Source organism: Ambystoma mexicanum, chromosome 4q (assembly GCF_040938575.1).
Source record: "Ambystoma mexicanum isolate Mex_15411 chromosome 4q, UKY_AmexF1_1, whole genome shotgun sequence".
Classification (NCBI taxonomy): Eukaryota; Metazoa; Chordata; class Amphibia; order Caudata; family Ambystomatidae; genus Ambystoma; species Ambystoma mexicanum.
Window position 1 is genome coordinate 204,632,756 of NC_090928.1, and position 14,403 is coordinate 204,647,158.

Below are 14,403 nucleotides of genomic sequence, written 5' to 3' on the forward strand. Positions count from 1 at the left end.
ACCCAAAGGAGGCAGGTGGCAAGCAGGGGCGTAGGAGACCCAGAAAATCTGGGGGGGACAGGGGACACCTTGGGACTTTGCTTTTTTATTTATTTATTGTGTTTTAGTCAAAGAACTCGACTTTTCCCAAAATTAAAATAGCAGTATGTATTAAATCACATATATCATCACTGTATAAAACAAGAGAAAAGAAGAAAAGAAAAGAGAAGCAAATTAAGAAAAAGAAATGCATTTCAGAGTACAAAATCCTTCAATTTGGCGTCTCACTTCAGAAGGCTCAGTTCACGTAAAAATGTTACCACTTCGCAGGTCAAAAGGCTTTTAATGCCTGAGCATAGCTCGTCACAAAAAGATTGGGTGTCCACCCACCATTCCTCGCTTGTCCTGTGTTCTGGTCTTTCCTACACCCCTCTCTCCTCTGCACACACTGGTCACCCCGTGCTGCAAACCATCCCTATCTTTCATCTGCACTCTGTTCTTGTTCCCATCTCTCCCCTCCCTTGCTCCTCTCTTTTTCTGTTCTCTGCACCCTTTCTACCCTTTTTTTCACTTAGCAGTCCCACTGTCTGACAGAACTGAGGTGAGCACGCTAAATCCTTCGTCAGACAGTTAAGACAGGCTTTGCATGTCTTCTCTTTCTTACACCTAGAGGTTTCCAGCCTGACTTGGGCATAGCTTTCAGTGGAATGTTAGCCTCATGGCGCAGTTAGATTGTTAGGCTACTGGCGATGGCTTCTTGATGGGGAGGGCCTTAATTATGATGTAGAACATTGTGTAGAGAAGGTGAGTTGGGAGTGAAAGCCTGTGAAAAACGACCAGTGTGGCGGCACTGTGAATGTGATTGTATTGAGAAGAGCATGTGATTATGCAACCTGCCACATAAAGTCCCTTTAAAGGGGGTAGAGAGGAGCTGAGAGGAATGTGTTGCCTTATTCTATAGGCGAGATGATGAGAGCCTTGCTGTCAGGATCTCCTGTGGGTCTTGAGCAGAGGTAGCACAAACTCCTACCTCTCCGTAAGGTCTTGACACCTGCACTTTAATTATAAACAGGGAACTGTCCGCAACCTGCCCAGGAGAGAGGGTTAGGGTTCACTAGATTGCTATTGCTGAAAGAATTGAGGCATAGGAACGCGACACAGGACAGGAAAGCACCAACATGAAGCATCAGCAGAATAAGAGTCATCCAAATGGGCTCTGCAAGCAATAGCCCTGATTAGGCCTTTTGTGATTCAATGCACCTGCATAATGGGCTTGAAGCTGAGGAGGGCTGCACTGTTGCAAAAGTAATTGACTTAATGGAAATGTATGAACAACAGAAATTAGATTAAAATTCACCTGAGTAACCAAGCGACTCACCAAGCAAAAGTTGGTGTAGAAGGGTAACAAACTACTGTTGCCCATCAATGATGACCCTTATCTGACCACAGAGGGTGAAATAATACCCCGCTCATGAGAGAGAAGGCACGGGTGGTTGCTGCTCATACTGGCCAGGTCACAGTCACTGTCTCCCTTGTTAGTATTAGCACTATAGTACTACTGATTATTGCTGGACATATGTGTAACACTCAAACTGCACAGCATTTCCTTTATTCTATCACATTGGGCGCGTTATCCATGTATGTAAGTGGAAATTCCAGGCTGAATGCACTGCTTTATTGATAACTTTTGAGTTACTTAAAATGTATCCCAAAAAGACTAACTGTAGTACCATGACATTTGTTGGGACACAAATGTGTGGTTCAAGAATATTTTTTTAAATATATTTGATGTATTAGACACATTTCATGAAGGTAAGTAACTTAAAAGTTATCAACAAAGTGGTGCATTCGAGAGATTCTGGAATGTTGGTGAACAAGGCAGCAGCTTAAACCAACTGCTCCTGCTCCCTCCCAGCCTATGGATAATAATAATATTGGAAATTGAGAAAAATTAATCCTGCGCTGATATCAAAGAAGAAGATTGAGATCCCTGACAACCCCAACTCCAAAAAAGCTAAACAAGGGGAGAAGATGGGTGAGAGTTCAGAGAATGGTGACATGTATGCACTGCTTCTCCAGATTGCCCAGGATGTGAAGGAAATGAAGTTTACCCTCAGTGAATTGTCCTCTCAAGTCGGTCGCCTGGAGAATAGAGTCACCAAAGTGGAAGCAGAAAATACAACCTTGGCCACGGAGGTTGCAGGGAGTTATAGGGCCTACAAGGAGTTGAGATATGAAGTTTCTGATTTGAAGAGGAGAAACCTGATGTTGGAGGCTGATCAAAGGAACTTGAACTTGCGCTTGCTGGGTGTGAGTGAAGACCCTGCTTTGGACAAAAACCTCGATCACAGAGTCAGAGGAGTACTGGAGGCAACTTTGGGTAACAACATCCTAAATGAAATGGACATGGATTACTCCTTTAGAGCTGGTAAGCTGGTCCAGGCCGGAAAACCAAGACAGATCATCATGGTGATGTCCAGAGTGAGTGCAAAGGAAAGGATTTTAAAGGCTGCGAGAGAAAAAGGAAAACTTCTGCTAAATGGAGATCAATTGGCGATCTATCCAGATTTCCCTAAGGAAATAGTGGAAATGAGGAAGGCGTTCAAAAGTGCAAAAGCTTTGGCACAAGAAAAGGGGATTAAAACTCTGCTGGTGAAACCAGCGACACTGAAGATATTTTTTGGATCAGGTGTCAAAACCACAGAGGATCCAGTTGAAGCTGAAAAGTGGCTGAGGGCTGGGGGCTTAAACTTGGATAATAGTATTGCAGATTGATGTGATGCATGATGTATGAAGCTGTGAAGATGTAAGGTTACTTTTCTTTATTGATTCATTTTTTCCTGAATTTATTAGATGGGAATTGGTTTGTTTAGGTATCAGAGCGTTATTAATGTTTCAAATATGCTGTAACGGTTTTTCGCTCGAGCGTAGGCTTGATGTGGGCTCGGATAATGGGTGCTTTACTCTATGGCAGTACGCGCTCTATAGATTTTTTATAGGTGATGGTGCTTGTTTTTGTTTGGACGGAGTGCGGGAGGTGTCGTGCTGTCCGGAAATGTCGGCCGTGCGACACCCTTCGGAGTCTTGCCGGCAGTGGTGTGTTGGATTGGTGGATGCGTGTGACCGGCCACTGTTGACGCACATTTGAGGTAAGGCGTAGTGGCGCGTTCTCCTTTGGGGCCGCAGCACGCGTGTTCCGGGCAATGTGCCTTGCTGCATGCTCAGGTGTTTGGGGGGCACAGTGGGTGTAGAGGCTGGGGTGCATGTGTTGTGGCTGAGGGGAGGGGAATGCTCTTTGCACGGCTTTATCCCGGACTGCTGTGGTACGTTGATCACATTGTAATGTGTTTCCATAGCCAGAATTAGATGAAGGAATGCCACGTTTGCGAGTATGCTGCCCAATGCAAATCCCCTGCATATGTAACAGTTGTTCTTGTCCTGGTTGCACACCCCTGACATGCTGAGTGGGGTATATTTGACATGTACTTGTACTGTAATAACGAAGCCAACTGTATGCCATTACCATCACTGCATAAAGAAGGTGAGAGTTGTCACTATTGGGTACCTGGGGTTCCACTGTAGTCTACACCTTTTACTTTGCATGGGTACGTTTCCTTTCGTGCAGTAACGAAATCAGCTGTGAGAATATAATAGTGCTGTCATCTAATGTGAACACTGACGAGGCCTATGATTAAGATATGATTGTGCACCTCTGTCTACTTACCAAATCACAGACAGAATTTTCTATTAGGTTTTTTTTTTGCAGTAATGCTTACGTTGGAGAGGGTTTGATTCCATTCTCAAAGCGCAATGAGTGATGTGCCAACACGTTATATCTGGAGTGCCCAGTTATACAGTACATTTGGATTAACACGGTGGGGGTTGCAGTTTTGTGCCATGGAAGTCACATGGGGGAATGTAGTGTCCAGGAAATACCGGAGATTCAGATTTTTATGCTTGGCAAGGTGAGTGGTAAGGCCACCGGGATAGTCATGGATTGGTGTGTGAATGCCATGGAAAAGTTTAATGCTTCTAATCTCATTTGGTAGGGTGCAGGGACACAGGTATTTTGCAACTCTCTGTACACTTGCTCACACTTTCTAGTGATGATTCATGCTCAATTGCTCAGCATGCCCGCAGTAGTTGGGATTTGTGATGTTTACACTGATGGTTGTGACGTAGGTGGATTAGTGTGATTCGTTGATGGTTATAATAAGAGAATTCAGGTTTTGTCTAGGCATGTGATTGACACATGGTGTGGTATTTAGCGTTTTTGAGTAGGGGATGTTGCATCTATTCAGGAATGCTCTTATTTGTGCTTTCATTTGCTGGAGAGTTGTGGGAATTCCTTTAGACCAAATTGTATTTTCAACTTCATTTGAATTTGACCAAATGTGGTCTGTGACACCCTTTATGGGCTTTCTATAGGCTGACCTAAGGGAGGGAGGGGGGTAGTCCCTTTCAGCGTGTAGCTGGAAGGGATGTTCTGGATGGTTCGGTGGTTCAAGCCCAGGAGTGTGTTTATTTTATTTTTTATTTTATTTCTTTACTTGACTATAGGTTTAGGTAGTATTGTGTCTTGTGAATTCATTGCAAGGATTGGGAAACGGGATCTAGCAATGTCTTACACTTATCAGAGGAATTTCAGAGTGGTATCTTGGAATGTGAATGGTGCACATTGTGCTGTCAAGAGGAAGGTGATTTTGAGTAAACTAGGGGAGATGGGGGTGGATGTCGCGATGCTTCAGGAGACTCATTTGTTAGATGCGGATATAGATAAGTGGAAAAAGGAGTGGGTTGGTGATGTTTATGGTTCATCGTTCACTGCTGGTTCTAGGGGTGTGTGTATTCTTTTTAGGAAGAATCTCCAGATCACTGGGGTGAAGTGTGTGAAGGATGGGGATGGAAGGATAGTATGTGTCACTGCACATATTCAGGATGCTCAGTATTGTTTCTGCAATATATATGCTCCAAATGGGGGTGATGGTAGTTTTTTTGTAGCTTTAACGCAAATGTTGCAGAATGTAAATGCGATTAATGTGATTTTGGGAGGGGACTTCAATGTGGTTTTAGAACCTGGACTTGATAAAAGTGTGGGGGGTGTGGACAATGCCAACGCTCTGAAAAGAACAGCATTAAAGAGACTAATTGATGAATGGAACCTCACAGATGTTTGGACATTGCAAAACCCTTCTACGAGACAATATACTTTCTTCTCTGCAAGGCATAATGCTTATTCGAGAATTGACCTCTTTATGACCTCTGGCCTCTGTACACAATCATTCCAAAGGGGTAACATCGGATCACTACTTGTTTCGGACCATGCTCCAATCTCCATAGACTTGCGATTGACCTTCCCGGTTCCTAGGTCTAACACCTGGCGGATGAATGTCTCCCTCTTGGACGACGATGAAATTGTGGACAAAATTGTTCAAGAAGCGAGATTCTTTATATCTGTGAATTGGACTGGTGAAGTCAGGGTGGAGTTTGTGTGGGAAGCCTTCAAATCATATATGCGAGGATTGTTGATTGGTTTGTCCAGCAAAAAGAAAAAAATGAGAGATGCAGAAGTGAAAAAGCTTATTGTGGACATTCAGGATCTTGAGAGAAATAATATGCAAAACTTTTCAGATGAGACTATTAAAATATTGAAGCAGAAAAGGAGACGATTGGAAGATTTGTAGGCTGAGTGGTTGCTTTTTAGAACCAACAGCAACTACTATGAAAAAGGAGAAAAATGTGATCGACTTCTGGCACATCGGTTGAGGGTTATGGACAGTGGCAGATCTGTCAATGCAGTGGAAAGACAGGATGGGTTGGTGACTTTTGATCCTGTGGAGATTAATGCAGCATTTCTGTCGTATTATAAAACCCCGTACTCTTCAGAGATCAGCTTATCTGAGCGTACAATTGGTCAATTCATTGATGACTGCCATCTGAAGAAAGTGAGTTTGGAATCCTTGGAGTGTATGGAAAGAGATTTGAACGTGGATGATCTCAGGTTGGCTGCTTATGCGCTGAATTCTGGGAAGTGTCCAGGCCCGGATGGGCTACCAGCTGAACTTTTCAAAATTTTCCCAGAAGAGGTGTTTGCTTTGATGCTAGAGATGCTGCGCGCCTCTTTGAGGAATGGGTGCCTTCCAAGTTCAACAAGACATGCTTCAATCTCCGTTTTTCTGAAGGAGGGACGATCACCAGTGAAAACTGGCAGCTATAGGCCGATCAGTTTATTGAACACGGACAACAAGATTTTCGCCAAGGCGTTAGCTTTGAGGATTGAGAATGCGCTGATGGATATCATAGATGTAGGCCAATCTGGATTTGTAAAAGGCAGACATGTTTCAGAAAATGTGAGAAGATTGTTGCTGACACTGTATGAAAGCAAAGAACACCATAATGATGTGGTGACGTTGTCCTTGGATGCTGAGAAAGCTTTCGACCGTATTGAATGGACATATCTTTTAAGTACATTGAAAGGCTTTGGTTTTGGAGATACCATGATCGGATGGATAAGACTGCTGTATTCCCGGCCGACTGCTTGTGTTCGGACTAATGGCTTGGACTCGGGCATTTTTGAACTTGGGAGAGGGACGAGGCAAGGCTGTCCACTGTCGCCAATTCTGTTTGTGATCGCCATGGAATTGCTGGCTGTGAGGATAAGAGAAGAGGATAGAATTGAGGGCGTACGCTTTGGTGCAGCCTCCCAGAAAGTTTGGTTGTATGCGGATGACATGCTGGTGGTGGTTCAGAATGTGGAGAGCTCCATTCCTGTGCTGATGGAGTTGATCGATGTGTTCAACAAGGTTTCTGGATACAAGATCAATTGGACCAAGTCGGAAGCGCTGCCGGCATCAACCACTTGCACTGTTTTGAAGATGCAGGGTTTTCCCTTTAAGTGGTGTCCGAATAAGATGAGATACCTTGGGATTTGGCTAACGAATGATGTCTCGAAAATAATGGATGTCAATATTACACATGTGATTCAATCTTTGGAGGTGGACCTGAAGAGATGGAATGCACTTAAATTGAGTCTCTGGGGGAGAGAGAATGCCATCAAAATGACATCAACACCGCGAAACAACTATGTGCTCAGTGTGCTTCCCCTGGACGTAAAGAAGGGCCATTGGCGGAAAATTGAGAGTTTAATCCAGTCTTTTCTCTGGGAGAACAAACAGCCACGCCTCAGCTTGTGGAAATTGCAGCTGCCCCAAGACTGTGGAGGTTTGGGGGTTCCTGACTTTGAGAATTATCATTTGGCCTTTGGAGCCAGGCATCTGGTTCCATTTATTGAAGATTCGGAGGATGTTTGGACGCTGGCGGAATCAAGTAGTTCTTCTCCGTTGCCGCCTAGGGCCATACTGTCCACGGTGGATGGATCTGGTTATCGCTCATTTCCGCCGACAAGATTCCTGAGAACTTGTTGGAGGGAACTATGGAAGAAAAGTAAGCGTAAGGTATGTGATAATGATTACATTCCTATCTGGTTGAATCCAGGTATTTTGCTGAATGGGAGGCCGCTATTGTGGTTGAACTGGCTCCTGAGTGGTGTACTATGGTTGAGTGATCTGATGGAAGACGGCAAATGGATCAGCTATAGAAGACTTTCACAAATTAAAGATCTCAGAGACTGTACAGTGGGTGAATACAGAAAATTGAGACGTTTGCTGCGGAACCAGAGAACTGTTGATGGCGGTGGCTGGCAGTTATGGCTACCTGAATATAAGACATTAGGTGGTATGGCGTCCAAAGTATATAGAAATCTGAGCCAACAGTACATACCAGCAGAGGGGTTGTTAACTAAGTGGTCTGAGGTCCTTGGCTCTGATATGACTGTGGAGAGGTGGAGGTTTCTTTGTAAAAACGTAACTCTGACATCCATTAATCTTGGAGAACAATGCCGCCAAATCAAAATTCTTAATAGAGTGTTTTGGACTCCCCAGAGACTTTATGCGAGAGGGATGATTGACTCAGAGTCCTGTTGGAGGTGTAAGCATGATGTCGGCTCCTTTGAACACTTGATCTGGGACTGTTATGAACTGAGGACATTTTGGAGGAGTGTCACTGAAAAGATTAATGAGGTTCTATTACTGCAAGAGGATTTTGATTATAACACTATCATCTTGGGTGAGGATGATAAAGTGGAAGATCTCACTTATCCACAGAAATACTGGTTTTTTAGGGCTACAAATTCTGCGAAAAAAATTGTTTTGAGAAAATGGAAATGTGATGAGAGACCGACCTGTTCAGAATGGGTGGAGGACTTGAGGTAAGTGGCCAGAATTGAGAAGGTTATCCTTCGCAGGAACAAAAAGTTGAAATTGTTTGATGATATGTGGGGTGGGTTTTTGGATGACATGTGATAATAAGTTGGCCTGTTTTGCTTTTTAGATTCTGTGAAGGTTGGGGATGGATATGGGGTGTGGATTCTATGCAATGAGTTCTACGATTACAATGCTGATAAGTTTGTTGCTTGTATGTTTTCTATAAAATTCAATAAACTTAATAATAAAAAAAAAAACAAAGTGGTGCATTCAACCAGAAACTTCTATTTACGTCCTTAACTTTATGTGATCACTACGCATTTTTTACTGTGCATCACCAAAATGCTGAGGTTTTTGTTTTACCCCATTTCATTGCATATATATATGCGGAGGAGACCTTGTGCAGCCTTCACCCCATAACCACTCACATGTATTATTAACTTTACCCACCCCCCATATATATATATATATATATATATATGCAGTGAAATGGGGCTGTGGAAATTCAGCATTTTGGGATGCGCAGTGATGGGGTGATACCCTTTATAACACACAGTTTGAGTGCAATGTTCTGGTTTAACGTGTGTGCAGCCTATTTTTGGGACCTCAGCTTAAAATTAAAATATTTGCTAGTATTTTTTTTTGAGTGTGTGGGGGTTAATACCTGTTGGGTGCACATTAGTAGGTTGATATTGTTGGATTGGGAAGAAAGATGTTTTTCCCTGGAGGCGATGGCGGGAGAGGAGGGTTGGTGTGGTGTTGTGAAGAAGCTTGTATTCCCATGTCTCCATGGATAGATGTAACAGTGGTGGCTATGCGTCTGGGGGAAAAGACACTGCACCCTTGTAAAGAGATATAAGTTTGGATTCAAATCCAAAACTCACAACGTTCCTAGCGAGAAGTGCAGTAATGCTACAACCAGAGACAGTCAGGGACATGCAGCTAGCAAGATGCAGCTGATTGCCAGGCACTGCAGTGCTTGTGGCGTCGTGTAGGGGCAGGACCTGCGCAAACATTTTTTTGTTTTTCTGAACAGTGCCTAAAGGGCAAGACAAAGATAGCTTAGGTTTGTTCTTTGGAGGCCGGCAGCGTATAAGAGGTCTGGAATGGCTGCCCCTCAACATTTGCGCAAACAGCATGGCCCCAGACTGACAGCGGTTTTGGGCCTGTGTACCACCTCATACTTGCCAACCCTACTGATTTAGGCAGTAGGCGGGCTACTGCTTTATAAGCAGTCCTTCTGAGATTTGGGTGACAGATCCTACTGCTTTTTACAGTGGCAGGTAATTAATGTGACTCTAAGGCAATTAATCTGTCTGTGCAGTGGGTGGATAAGTGATACATTTGAGTGATGGGCTCAGATCAATCCACTGACCTGAGAGCTACATGACTCTGCCCTGCCCTCTTGCAGGGACAGACCTTAGGTGAACCACCAGTGAAGGCAAGTGGCAGAGCATACCACCATCACACAGCATCTGTCTATCAGACTGAGGAGGGTATCAGTCTCCATGTTGTTCAGTGTTCCACCTCCACTGCAGTAATACATATGTACTACCCAAGCTGATGCTACAGAGGAGTGGCAAACGTTGCCTACCAGCTCTGTTTGATTACCTTCTGTGAAGGTGGGTAATTAAATTTAGTGTTAATTTACCATTCAAAATGATACATTGTAAACATTTCAACATCTCTCCATGTTGTGCTGTTTGATGGGTTATGCATTTTAGAATACTCGAGTGGTGCCAACAATGTATGGTTTGTAATTTCCTGTGATGTCATTGTTATGCTAAGTATTATTTTTGAAACTTGAAAAACTTTTTGGTCACAGAATGTTGGCAAGTATGCCGCCTGCCCACGGGGGGCATGCAAGGCTGCATGGAGCAGGCCCACACTGGGGAAGCGCTAGCAGCTCCTTAAACTTTAACGCGCTGCATGTGTTAACTGTATAAATATCATATTTATACAGTTAACACGTGCAGCGTGTTTAATATGACGGTCGCTCGTTCGTTCCCTCTAATTAAATCCTCCTCCCCAACACCCGATGCCGGCCCGGCCTGCACTGCACCTCCCAGGGTGTCAGACAGGACATTGGTGTGGAGGGGGGGCACTTCACAGCTGTGCACAATCTTTTGCTTAGACCCACAGTGTGCGAACGAGCATTGCAGGTTTGTGTGGTGAGAAACCATGCCGCACAAACCACCCCTGGCCCCTCGGTTGGCGCCATCAGCAGTTTATGCAGCTTTAAAGGTGCCAGACCGGAAAGCCGGGGAAGTGTTACAATTTATTGCGTGCAAATTAACAAGTGGGACGAATTAAGGGGCTTGCTGGCTTTTCCGGAATTCTAAACATTGACTAAACAGGCAGCATTGCATCGCTGTGGCACCCCTGAGTAAGTGTGAGGTCTCTCCTCAGGACTCCAGTCTCCAGGAGGTCGAGTCGGCGGAGTCACACTTCTCTCACACTGTCAGTAGTCAGGAGCAGGCGTCGCTACCTGGCTAGTGGCTTCTGAAGCCGAGGCTGCGCACTCGCAGGGGCACATGCAGTATGCAGGCCTGGGCACGTGACGCTCCAAATGCGCAGGCGGCAGGTGCGTGAGAAGGGGGAACGCATGAGCGAGCTGCGCAGCAGGCAGCAGAGTTAAGAATCTTGTTTGTTTAACATTACCAATACCCGGGCCGCGGCGCTGCTGCTGACTGTCTGAACTCAGTGGCGTAACACAAAATGTGGGGTCCCCCCTGCGAGCCATGCTGAGGGGGGGCCCCATCTCAGCAACAAATCACGGGTCATGCCACACTCTGAGCAGGCCTAGATTATCACGTTTGCACAATACGCACAAACGTGCTGCTGAAGGGGTATGCCACACACTGTGCTAGGAGAAATATATAAAAATGTGTTTTAATGCAATATGCAGCACACTTTCTGAGAAAAATTGGCTAAAAAGTCAGAGTGTTTGCAATTGGTTTGTAGGGTAATGCCTATCCAATACAAGCAAGTCATCCACAGTGCACAGGAACATGAATGCTTTGCTATTAAAAATTCCATGCCACATTGAAAACATCTCCCACTGGCTGCACAATGTAGACCGGTGTAGACACATAATAACATTACAGTAAAGCATGCCAGGCCACATTTAGACAAACCTAGACTGGCGGCACCAAAATGCCAGTGGAAGCAAAAACACTCATCAAGAAGAGAGCACACATTCAAGCCCAGCTTCTGCAGCCTCTAACAACACAGCCGACCTTTTTAAAATCTGGTCAATTCTGTTGCGGTCTCCACCCGTCCTGTTCCCTCCCAGGCCCTCTGCATGGCTCTGGCCTCTCACGTCTCTGCTAAAACTCAGGACATGCTGTCCTCTATCTCCTCTTCCTCTCCCTCTTCCTTTCTCTGCCCCCCTTTGGCCATCTCTACCTCTCCTCCACCTTTCTCCTCTTTCTCTCTGACAACACCTGACAAGGATTCTAGACAAACCAGATCAGTAATTCAGTAAATAATATAAACAATATGTCTTCTATTTTTTTAGAAAACCTACGAAGGTTTAAGGTTAACTGAATTTAGGACTCAACATTATTTAAACAAAAAAACTTTCAATCAGATGCAGTTGCAGATGCCACCGCGCTCTGTGTCAATACATTACCCGCACTTGGCTTACACATCGGGGCCGGCATAAGACCCTTGTTTGCCGGACGCTCTGTTTACATGTGACGTCACCCGCGCGCGAGCGTGATGATGTCACGATGTAAACAGAGTCGTCCGGTTCTTCCCCTTTTTCATGTTAATCAATGTACGGGTTTCTATATTTCCCGACAACAACTGAGGGGTCTTTTCCCCCAGAGAGACTATCCCTCAAGAGGGATGCGTAACACTTTGACTGCAGTTTAATAACTTAATTAATTATCCCGTCCGCGCATGCGCGCGATGACGTCATGCAGCCATCTCGTCATATATACGCGGCCGTTGCCCAGGGTGGAGTAGGATGAACCTGCTTCTTCCTGACTCCACGCTGAGGCAACGGCAATCTTTAGGTAAGTGAAGGTTTTGTACTAGTCTTTAAACCTACCCACCTCCCTGCTCATTCCATCCATGGAGAAGCTCACCTAACTGGGTTCTCCATTTTTTCTTTTTTCTCTCTGTAGAAACCGGGATACTATATATCTGCCTTCACAATGGGATCTCTCCTAAAATGGTGGAGAAGTAATCCATCTACCCCCACTAAATCTCCGCCAAGTAGCTGTTACTACAAACCTTAGCAGTTTAGACACATGTAAGTGCCTGTTATAACTAACGGAATTTTTTGTGGAGCATGTTTGACCCTAATCTACTTCTAGGAATCCGTGTGGTAAACTACTACACTATCCTCTCTTTTACAGATTTGACCAGGGTTTCCCCCCTGGCTTTTCACTGACTCCTATGAGCCAATTCTGGAGAACACTGCGCCTTTTGCAGACACACTCCAACTCTTTTTTTATGGAAAACAAGATCACAAGGTTAGTTAGAATCTCTTCAGTTTTTCTCCTAATTTGCTCCCTATGACCACTCACAACAATGTATTTACAACGTAAACCTATTTGGGGATACTGTCAAATGAGCATTGTTCTCAGTAGATCTATAGAAAATTAACATGAATTTAAGACCAATGGAGAATCTGTATTCCTCTTTATATGCTTTCCTCTGACATGGACAAATTGTGCTAATTAGAAAGAATTGTGTTTCTCTAACAGGTTGTCACTATGATTTTAAGGAATTAAGGTAATATTGGATAAACATGTTGTTCAACACATTGGACCTTAAAAATATTGTACATATATTTTTTAAAACCACGACCTGCCCCTGATGAAGAGTGCTGTTTTCACTCGAAACGCGTTGGGCCTTCCACAACTTCTACACGATGAATAAATTGAAGATTGGTTCTTGCAACTGCATCTGATTGAAAGTTTTTTTGTTTAAATAATGTTGAGTCCTAAATTCAGTTAACCTTAAACCTTCGTAGGTTTTCTAAAAATACAAGACATATTGTTTATATTATTTACTGAATTACTGATCTGGTTTATCCAGATATTAGAAAGTGTGCAGGGGACGTGAGTTCCCTAATAGGGAACTTAGTTGTTTCATTTGCTTATCACTACAGCCTAGGTGTCAAGGCTGTCTCCTTCTCCTCTGCACCTCAAATTTTATCAACCCTTTCACTGACTTCTTTTTCAAACTAGCAAGATCTCCCTAATCCCGAATAATAGGGTGTGCTATTTAGGTCCATTCCTTTTTCTTTGCAAGGTTTCTAGACAAGTCGGATCTATGAAATTGCCGTCCAAACAGGTGCTCCCCTGCTTCGCTAGAACCATCAAGAACCATATTGACACCCTCGCTCCAGCCTTGGCCAATTTCTGAAATCACTCTTTCGCCACTGGAATGACGCCCTCTCCCAGTAAGCATTCCCTTATGCACTCACTCCTCAAGAAGCGTCTGCCGATCCTACCTGCCCAGCAAACTATTGCCCAATCTCCATCACCCCTTTCTTGGGCAAACTCTTGGAAAAGCTGGCCATCTCCCAACTGACTCTCTACACTGAATCTGTTGGTTGTCTCCATGACCATCAGTCTGGCTTTAGAGCTGCCAGAGGCACGGAAACTGCTCTGCTGAACACCCGTGAAGATCTGCTCTCTAACCTTGATTCCGGCATTCCTTCTGTCCTAATCCTCCTTGATCTTTCCTCTACTTTCAAAACAGTCAACCACGCCATCCTGATCAATCAACTATGTGAGAACCTGGGCATCACAGATCAGGCCCTGGAGTGGCTGACCTCCTTCCTCATAGACTGCCCCTCCAGGTCCAACTTGGTCCCTTTCTATCTGCCACCTCTCTCTCTACCTGTGGCATTCCCCAGGGCTCTATCCTCTCACCAGGGTTTTTCAACCTCTACTTGGCCCCATTGGCCCACCTGATCTCTACCTTCTCCTCTAACTTTCAGTGTTATGCGGTTGACACTCAGCTTTCCTTCAGGCTCCTCTCCTCTCTCGCTCCTTCCTGACTGTCTATCTGCGATTCAGGATTGGTGCGCCTCCAACGATCTCTGCCTTAATGCCAGTAAGACAGAGATCATTCTCATTGGGACTCCTGCCCCTGCTTTCCGTCTCTCACTCTGGCCACACACCCTGGGCCCTCTTCCATC